General features: G+C 37.3%; 1 protein-coding gene across 2 annotated transcripts in view; it reads left to right on the plus strand.

Moving 5' to 3' along the window:
• The first annotated feature begins 596 nt into the window (after window positions 1-596).
• LOC110029667 (zinc finger CCHC domain-containing protein 10) overlaps window positions 597-9,455 on the plus strand; it is a 30,126-nt gene continuing 21,267 nt past the window's right edge. For both annotated transcript variants that reach the window (XM_020732063.1, XM_020732064.1), the window contains exon 1: window positions 597-848. The gene's annotated coding sequence lies outside the window, so the exon portion shown is untranslated. The remainder of the gene's footprint in view (window positions 849-9,455) is intronic.

Below are 9,455 nucleotides of genomic sequence, written 5' to 3' on the forward strand. Positions count from 1 at the left end.
AATAATAATAATAATAATAATAATAATAATAATAATAATAATAATAATAATAATAATAATAATAATAATAATAATAATAATAATAATAATAATAATAATAATAATAATAATAATAATAATAATAATAAGCCTGGGTCATGCATCAAAATAATATTTCTTCTAATTTCTTAGAAATATGACACCCATAACTTTACATGTACGTAACACTCGAATGTTGGTGGGCCATAACCTTTCCCCTATCACTACCACCACAAAGTCTTCACCTTGGTCGATCACCTCTTTTCTTTATCCGCGGCCTAGGGGTGTAAACGAGTCAAGTTGAGCTCGTGCCACCATCGGTTTGAGCTTGAGTTTAATTACTTTTTTCTAGTGCGAGCTTAAGTTTTCGAGCTTCTTGTTTATTATAAAAAATGTAAAAATAATATTAATGTTATAATAAAATGATAAATAGAATGGACAATTAGAAGATAAATAAAAAAAAATAATTAATATAAATATAAAATATTATTTTTAAAATATTTTTAAAGGTAAATTCATTAAATTTAATATTCTTTGAATGTACTTTTTATTATTTTTTTTTAAATGAGCATGCCGAGGAGCCAACGAGTCGACTTCGCCTATATCGCTCCTCTCCCGAAACCCTCGCCTACCCGCTACCCCGAAACCCTCGCATGTACCCCCCAACCCTCTGCTTTTCGTCCAAAACCGTCCCCTTCGCCACCGAACCCTCGCGATACAGTCGCAATTGGAGCTACCTGGGAACGCAACGACGGGATCGCGGCTTACAGAGACCCGAAACTCCCTTTTGTTTCCTCCTGTTCGTCTCCTACCCGAAACCTTTGAGGAAGGTAACTTCACGTCTTTTTTTTTTCTCGCTCGAAGCGTCCGTCCCGGATTTACTAAATCCACCGTTTCACGGGATTTAAGCCCGAAATCAGTGAAATCCGGATTATCAAATCCTAGCCTTTTTTTTATGCAAGATGACAGTCTGGCAAGATTTAGGTTAAATCCAGCTTAAATCCTGCTCTAAATCCGTTATCAGACAGGCCCTTAGTTTCCGTTTCCTTTTTAATTCCTATTTGGTTGCTCGTTTCTCTCTTCTTTCTTTGCTAATTTGAGAGAAAGTTGCGATTTTAATTCCAGCCAAGCGTGAGTGCAACTGGGCCACGGGTTTGAATCCTTTGATCTGAGTTTGACGACTCAGTTTTCAGGGTTTTTCAGGATAATTATGGGGAAAAACATGAAATTTTTAGAATTCCTTTCGAGTATTTGTTGGTGTGATTACTATCTTTTTCCCTGTTATTTTCTTCTTCTGTTGTTTGCTATTAATTGCTCTGGCCAGCCCTGGTATGACACCTATTACTTTTGTGCTGTTTTAAAGCATCATGAGAAACCTGTTATCTGCTAGTTTCTCTGTGGATTTATTTATTGGATCCTTAATGTACTTTTAGAAATTGCTTTTTTGTGGAGATATTGTCTTGCAAGATGTATGGACGTGCTTAACTATTTATGTCAGAAAATATAACCTTTATGTGGAACTTATTACTTATTTGGTTGAACTTCTGATTAAATTTAGTAACATGAAATAATTTACTAATTTAGATGTACCTGTATGTTTCTAAGTTTATATGATATATTGGATTAACAATTTTTGTATGATTATTTTCAATAACTTGCTTTCATGTTAATGACTCAAGGCTTGGTACATCAAACTTATAATTGATCGAAGTCCCATTCAGCAGGTATGCCTATATGCATATTTTATGACGAGCAGTTGGTCTCAATAATAATTGATTAATAAGTATACTGTATTTCACTTTCACAATTGTACAATTAATTTAATCATACTAACTCCAATGTTATTAGTATCTATCAAAGTAAAAGGTAATTAGCTCTTTCAATTATCGAGCATGAAGTTAGTTTTGTTGGTAAACTTTCATATGAGTATAGCTTAGCAGCTAAAATAACATCACAAGAATAAATGGTGTGTTAGTTGTAAGAGAAGTTAAATTTGAAAGCGGATTCGTTACAGTATATATATAAAATAAAATAGAAAAAACGATCAACGACGAAGCGAAAAAATAGAATGAGAAAATTCACATTAGAAAATATTAACACAGCGGAATACACAGATTTACGTGATTCAACAAAATGCATATGTCTACGGAGTTGCAGAGGATTTTACTACTTGAGGAATTTACACAAGTCGATCGTCTCGATGAATCTCTCAGTTTCTTGCTCTCTCTTCTTCTCTCTCTACACCGAAGAAAATAAACTTACAAGAGAAATAAACCCAATTTCTTTTCTATCATAAGCCACCAAGAAGAAGTCAATGGAGAATAATCTTTTTCTTTTTTCTTTTTTTATTTTTTCTTCTTTCTTCTGCCGCAAGGAACTACTCCTTGCACTTCTCTTCCTCTGTCTTGTGGAAACCCGAAGAAGAACACAAAAAAGGTCGTGCAGTAAACTGAAGGAGAGCCGCGCGATCCCTTTTATTGCTAACAAGAAGGGAGGCGCGATGATTCGCGAACGTCAGCAGGAGTTGGCGGGAGCGGTTAAACAGGAGAGGCGGGAGCGGTCGCGACATTTCCGATCGGGGGAGCGGGAGCAGGAGCATGATTTCCTTTTTTTTTCGTTTAATCGGGCTCCAGCTAACAAATCTCCCACTTGGAGACCGATACACAAACTACAACATCTTCTTCCTCAAACTGATATCCTCCACTAGTGATGTCACTCTTTTTCTTCAAACATGAATCTTTCTCCCCTGCAATTCAAAATCACTGTCTTCTCACCAGAAAATCAACTGAAGTTGTGCACAACTTCAGTTTCGTAAGAGTAACACCCTTAGTAAACATATCAACAGAGTTCACATAGCCTTGCACCTCCAAGCTATTTCCTAGATTACTCTTGTCTCTGCTCACAACTCCCACTGCATTATCCTGCATCTAATGAAAGTCTTTTTCAACAAGTCTAGCATTGTACCTCTTACTGACATCACGCTCAGTCTTCACCTGGTACACCGACTTGTTGTGTAATGCTTTCTTCTCTGGTGGAAGTTCGGCCAGCTCCCACTTGCTCGAACTTTCATCTTGCAAGCTTTCTTCATAGTTTTGTGGTTCTCTACCATCTGTCTGTGAAACAATAGGAATAGGTGCCCCAAATCCACTCTCCTCTTCACTTCCATCATCAACATAACTATGAACTATCAGCAATAGTGCATCATATACTTCTTCAAATACCACATTTGCGTTATCATTCTCCATATTTTTGGGATTCCTACAGTTTCTTTTTATGTGGCCAGCCTTGCCACAATTCCAGCAGGTTGCTTTATAACTAGATTTTGATTTTGATCTCCCTCTGATATCAACATTCAGTGTCGAACTCATACCTGAGATCTCGTTAGAATCTTTCATGCGCACTTCCTCATCCAAAATCAAATCACGAATATCATCATATTTCAGTTTATATTTACCTGCAGAACTGCTAACTATCGTCGTTATGACTTCCCAACTATTTGACAATGATGCCAACAATATCAGCACACGTATCCCATTATCAAAATCAATTTCAACAGACAAAAATTGATTTGTGATAGTATTGAAATCATTCAGGTCTTGAGCAATAGAAACACCTTCCGCCATCTTCAAATTAAATAACTTCTTCATCAAGTACATATTGTTATTAGCCTATGGCTTTTCATACATCCCTGATAAGACTGTGATGAGATCTACAGTCATTCTTTCTTTGACGACGTTGTGTGCAGCAAACCTCGATAGGATCAATCGAATAACCCCTAGAACCTGTCGATCTGACAGATTCCATTCAGCCCCATCCATTCTTTCAGGTCTTTTCCCCAATAACGGAAGATGATGTTTCTTCTCATAAAGATAGTTATATATCTGCATTATCCAATAACAAAAATCAGTGCATCAAATTTCTTGATCTCTGAAACCTTCACTTCATTTGCAACCATTTTTCTTCCTTAGATTCAAAACAACGGACTCTGATACCAGTTGTTGCGGTATATATATAAAATTAAAATAGAAGAACGATTGACGATGAAGCGAAAAAATAGAACGAGAAAATTCACTCCAGAAATCCAGAAAACAGTAACACAAAACAGTAACACAGCGGAATACACAAATTTATGTGGTTCGGCAAAATGCCTACGTCCACGGAGTTGCGAAAGATTTTACTACTAGTGAAATTTATACCGGTCGATCGTCTCGACTTACAAGAGGAATCTCTCAGTTCTTTGCTCTCTTCTCTCTCTACACTGAGATAGACCGAAGAAGATACTTACAAGAGAAATAAACCTAAATTCTTTTCTGCCACAAGCACCAAGAAGAAGTCAAGTGAGAATAATTTTTTCTTCTTTCTTCTTCCTTCTGCCTCAAGGAACTCCTTGCACTTCTCTTCCTCTGTTCCGTGGAAGCTCGAAGTAGAACACAAAAAAGACCGTGCAGTAAACTGAATGAGAGCCGTGCGATCCCTTTTATCGCTAACAGGAAGGGAGGCGCGATGATTCGCGAACGTCGGCGGGAGTTGGCCGGAGCGGTTCGCGAACAAGAGAGGTGGGAGCGGTCGCGACATTTCGCGATCGGGAGAGCGGGAGCGGGAGCGTGATTTCCTATTTTTTTTCGTTTAATCGTGCTCCGGGTAATCATCCATCATGATGTGAGGATCTTCTATGCTTTGTAGGTTTATGGTTGTATCATCTCAACTTTTGAAGGGTCAATATCATGGTTAAGTTTCAGCACAATTTTTGTTGGAACATGTAAAAATTGGCATTTGTTATTAATTACCGGTTTAATTATTGTTGTTGAAATTTGGGAGTTTTGGCCAAAACTCGAAGAGTTTGGCCAAAATTCAAAAGAGCTTGGCCAATATAACACATGATAAGTTTTGGCCAAACTTTTGTTGGAACTCTCATGCAAATGTCATAATCCCATTAAATTTTTTCTTCAGGTTCCCAATAACTTTTATATATTATACACTTAACCTTCATTCAATGTAGGATGGCATAGCGAACTCCTTATTTGATCGTTAAATCATTGAATCCTCTTAAATAAAAAAGCTTAAAATTTGCTTTTATTATTGATTTCTTAATTTGCTGGGATTTTAGTTAACTTGAATGGCATAAATAAGAATACATAATGCCCATAATGAGTTTGAAAAGTGTTTCTTCAACATACTTTCTTGTGTTCTTTACCACATATTCTTCAGACTAGAGGTATTTCTGTGAGAATATTAATGTTCGTTGAAATTGATTGAAAAGGTTGTCAATCTGGGGCAAAAGTTTATATTTTTATTTTGTTACATTCTCTATAATTTATAAACAACCTTATACTTCCATCATTGTTTCTCACAAAGAACGCAAAAGCTCCTCATGGTAGAAAGAAGCCAAGAAGCCTTCATCTAACAGATTTTGCAATTAAACCTTAAACTCTTAGAGTTTTTAAGTAGTCTCATGATATGCTATTTTGGAAATAGGAGCTATCTAGGACACATATCTATGACATTCAATTTCATGAATTTCTGATAACTATGGTATTTTTTTCGGAAATAAACAGTTTCTTTTGTGCTATTCACCATCAAGCAACCTGAAGCAGGCTTGACACTTTGATGCAACACAAGGATTTACACTTTATGAAGGATAACTAAAATTGAAAGGAAATGATGAGATTGAATGGATTGTCTTCTTTTATTTGTCAACTTGCTTGATTAAGACATATGCTTAATATAATTATAGTATTTGAGAGAACCATGTTGACCTGATTTTAACTTCTTAAACAATTTTACAACTTTTTTTTTTTTTTTGCGTTGCGTATCAAAGAATGGCCGGACGTATCAAAGAATGGCCGGAGACTATTTTACTAGCTCCGGACATCCCTCACGCGCCTAAAAATTTGAGTACCACACCCTACACTTGGGGGGAATCGAACCCTGGACCAGAAGGGACTTGCAACTGATAAGCAGATGCACAACCAACTGATCTGAGTACGCAGCGCAAACAATTTTCCAACTTAGTGTCCTGTAGTTTTGCATAGCATAGAGTGTAAGTGAGAGTCTCTATGACATTAATCTTGCTCTATAACTCAGCTATTTTCTGGGTTTTGGAGGACTAAATATCTGTTATTTTCTTGCTCATTTTGTCTCTATAAACATGCATGCGTTACAAACCTTTTGTCTTAAAATCTTCTGTATAGCTTTTTGTGAATTTTGAATAATCTTTTTTCTTTTTGAATACATAGATAATTCACCTGGACGAGTACAAGGGATAAAAAAAGGAAAGAAATCTTCATACAATTAAGTAATTCCTATAATTATGGAATAAACATAAATCCCTATAATTAAGGAATTACCCTTTTTATAATATGATTAAATATAGCAAGTACTAAATAGAATTAAAGTAAATAATAATAAGGAACGTAATTCCACACTCTCCCTCAAGGTGGGTTGTACAGATTATACATGCCCAACTTGTTGGTTAGCTCATCAAAACTGGACTTAGGGAGAGCCTTGGTGAGAATGTCTGTGGTTTGGTCTCTAAGAGTATAGACCAATTTAATGATTATATTTTCCACTTTCTCTGAAATGAAGTTTCGATCAATCTCAATAGTCGTTCGGTCATGATGAACAAGATTTTTTGCGATACTGATTGCAGCTTGACTGTCACAAAACATTTTGATAGAATTTTCTCCCATAATTCCAAACTCCTTGAGAAATCTTGAGAAATCTTTTGATCCAAATCTTTTGATCCACATTCCTTCACAGATACCAAGCGCCAGTACTCTGTATTCTGTTTCTGCACTATTCCAAGATACCACCGATTGTTTCTTGCTTCTCCATTTCACTAGATTGTCGCATACATACGAGCAATACCCAGAGGTTGATCGTCGGGTGGATATATCTCCTGCCCAGTCAACATCAGTAAAGACTTCTACCTTTTGACTATCATTCCTTTTGAATAATAATCCTTTCCCAGGTGTCATCTTTAAGTATCTTAAGATACGGTTGACAGCTCCCATATGTTCCTCAGTAGGACAGTTCATGAATTGACTTACTATACTTACTGAAAAACTTATGTCTGGTCTGGTGTGAGATAAGTAAATAAGTCTTCCAACAAGCCGCTGATATTGTCTTTTGTCGACAGGTAAACTATCATTCTCCATTCCAATCTTTTTATACGGGTCTATTGGAGTGTCTATTGGTTTGCATCCAAGCATACCAGTTTCTTTCAATAGGTCCAATGTGTACTTCCTTTGAGTTACGGCTATCCCCATTTTGGATCTTGCAACTTCCATTCCCAAGAAGAACTTCAAGTTTCCGAGGTCCTTGATTTCGAATTCATGGGCTAGAAACTTCTTCAGCTTTGTCAATTTTTCAGTGTGATCACCGGTAAGAATGATGTCACCAACATACACAATAAGTACAATAATCTTCTTCTCGGATCTTATTGTGAACATTGTATGATCATCATGGCTTTGAGTATAACCGCACTTGATTACTGAATTGGTGAATCGGACAAACCAAGCACGGGGAGATTGCTTGAGACTATACAGAGATTTCTGGAACTTGCATACTTTGCCACTAGGGAATGACCCTTCAAGACCAGGCGGTAAATCCATGTATACATCCTCTTCAAGTTCTCCATTAAGGAATGCATTTTTGACATCAAGTTGCATAAGGGGCCAGTCTCGGTTTGCTGCAATGGAGAATAGGATTCTAATGGAGTTCAGTTTGACTACAGGGGCAAATGTCTCTTGATAGTCAATTCCGTATGACTGAGTATATAACCTTTTGCAACCAGTCGGGCTTTTAACCGATCTATGCTTCATTCTGCCTTACATTTGATTGTAAATAACCACCTGCATCCTACTGATCTCGTATCCTTGGGCAAATCAGACACAATTCACGTTCCACTCTTTTCAAGTGCAACAACTTTTTCATTCACAGCTTTTCTCCATTCCGGGTGTAAGAGAGCTTCCTGAATAGAATTCAGAACCTTTATGCTGTCAATAGCAGTTACAAATACATGATAGGGAGGAGATAACCTCTCATAAGAAATAAATCGGGCAATAGGATGTTGAGTGCAATGAACATCAGAATCATCTTTCACAGGCGGGACAGGTGGGGTAAGCGGGGTAAGCTCATAATCACTAGTGTCTATAGATTCCGTACATGAGTGAATTTCATAGGATTTTGGAGCCGGATTAGATTCTTGGACAGCAGCTGGAGGCGGTGCTAGGTTCTCTATTCTTTCAGCAGTTCTGTTTCGTCTTGTATAGACCCGAAGTTCCTGAGGAGTGGGTTGTGTAGACTGAGGAGGTTGAATAGGAGATGGAGGAGGTTTGACAGTCGGTGAGAGACCCGTGTCAATTGGTAAAGGAACACAGGACTATTGTTCACTACGACTACTCTCCCCCTGAACGACAGACCCTTGATAGTATAATTGATGTTAAAAAGTGACATCCATAGAATTATAGACCTTTTTAGTTGAAGGACAATAACACTTATAGTCTTTCTTGTTGGTCGAATACCTTATGAATATGCATTTGACAAATTTGGGGTCTAATTCACTGCGGTGTTGTTTGTGAATATGAACAAAGATGGAGCAACCAAATAGGTTGGGAGGGACATGTATTTGGAAAGGAGTGAAGGAGAACATCAATTGGACTACGGAAACCCAGAATACGAGAGGACATCCGATTTATAAGGTAGACAACGGTTAATGTTGCCTCGCCCCAATAACATTTAGGGACCGATGTGGTAATGATGAGACAACGAACTACCTCTAACAAGTGACGATTTTTCCGCTCGGCAACCCCATTTTGTTGGGGAGTATCGACACACGTGCTAAGGTGAAGGATGTCATGTTGAGTAAGAAAAGTTCCTAGGGAGGTGTTGAAAAACTCTCGTGCATTATCTGTTTTGAGAGCCTGGATATTTGTGTCAAATTGAGTGAGTATCATTTGATAGAATGCACGAAATATTAGTTCTACCTCGAATTTGTCACGCATAAGATAGATTCATGTCACTCGTGTGTGATCATCAATAAAGGACACAAACTATTGGGCCCCAGAAATATTTTTTTCACGAGGACTCCAAACATCACTATGGATCAGAGAAAAGAGACGAGTGAGTTTGTATGATAATCGAGAAAATGAAGTACGAGTGTGTTTGACTAGTTAACAAAATCTGCAATTAAAAGGGGTAGTACTTTTATTAATAAATAAATGAGGAAACAGTTTCCCCAGGTACATAAATTGAGCTGACCTAAACGATAATGAAGTAACATGATTTCACTATCATTATTAACGCTGTAATGGAATACAGATGTACTAAGCGGATTTAAGCAAGACAGACTTGATACTGGAATACAATCGGTGGGTGAGACTAGACTGACAGAGGGTTTGTTGAGGAGATAGAGACCACTGCGCAACTCAGCACTG

This window comes from Phalaenopsis equestris, unplaced genomic scaffold (assembly GCF_001263595.1).
Source record: "Phalaenopsis equestris unplaced genomic scaffold, ASM126359v1 Scaffold000600, whole genome shotgun sequence".
Taxonomy (NCBI): Eukaryota; Viridiplantae; Streptophyta; class Magnoliopsida; order Asparagales; family Orchidaceae; genus Phalaenopsis; species Phalaenopsis equestris.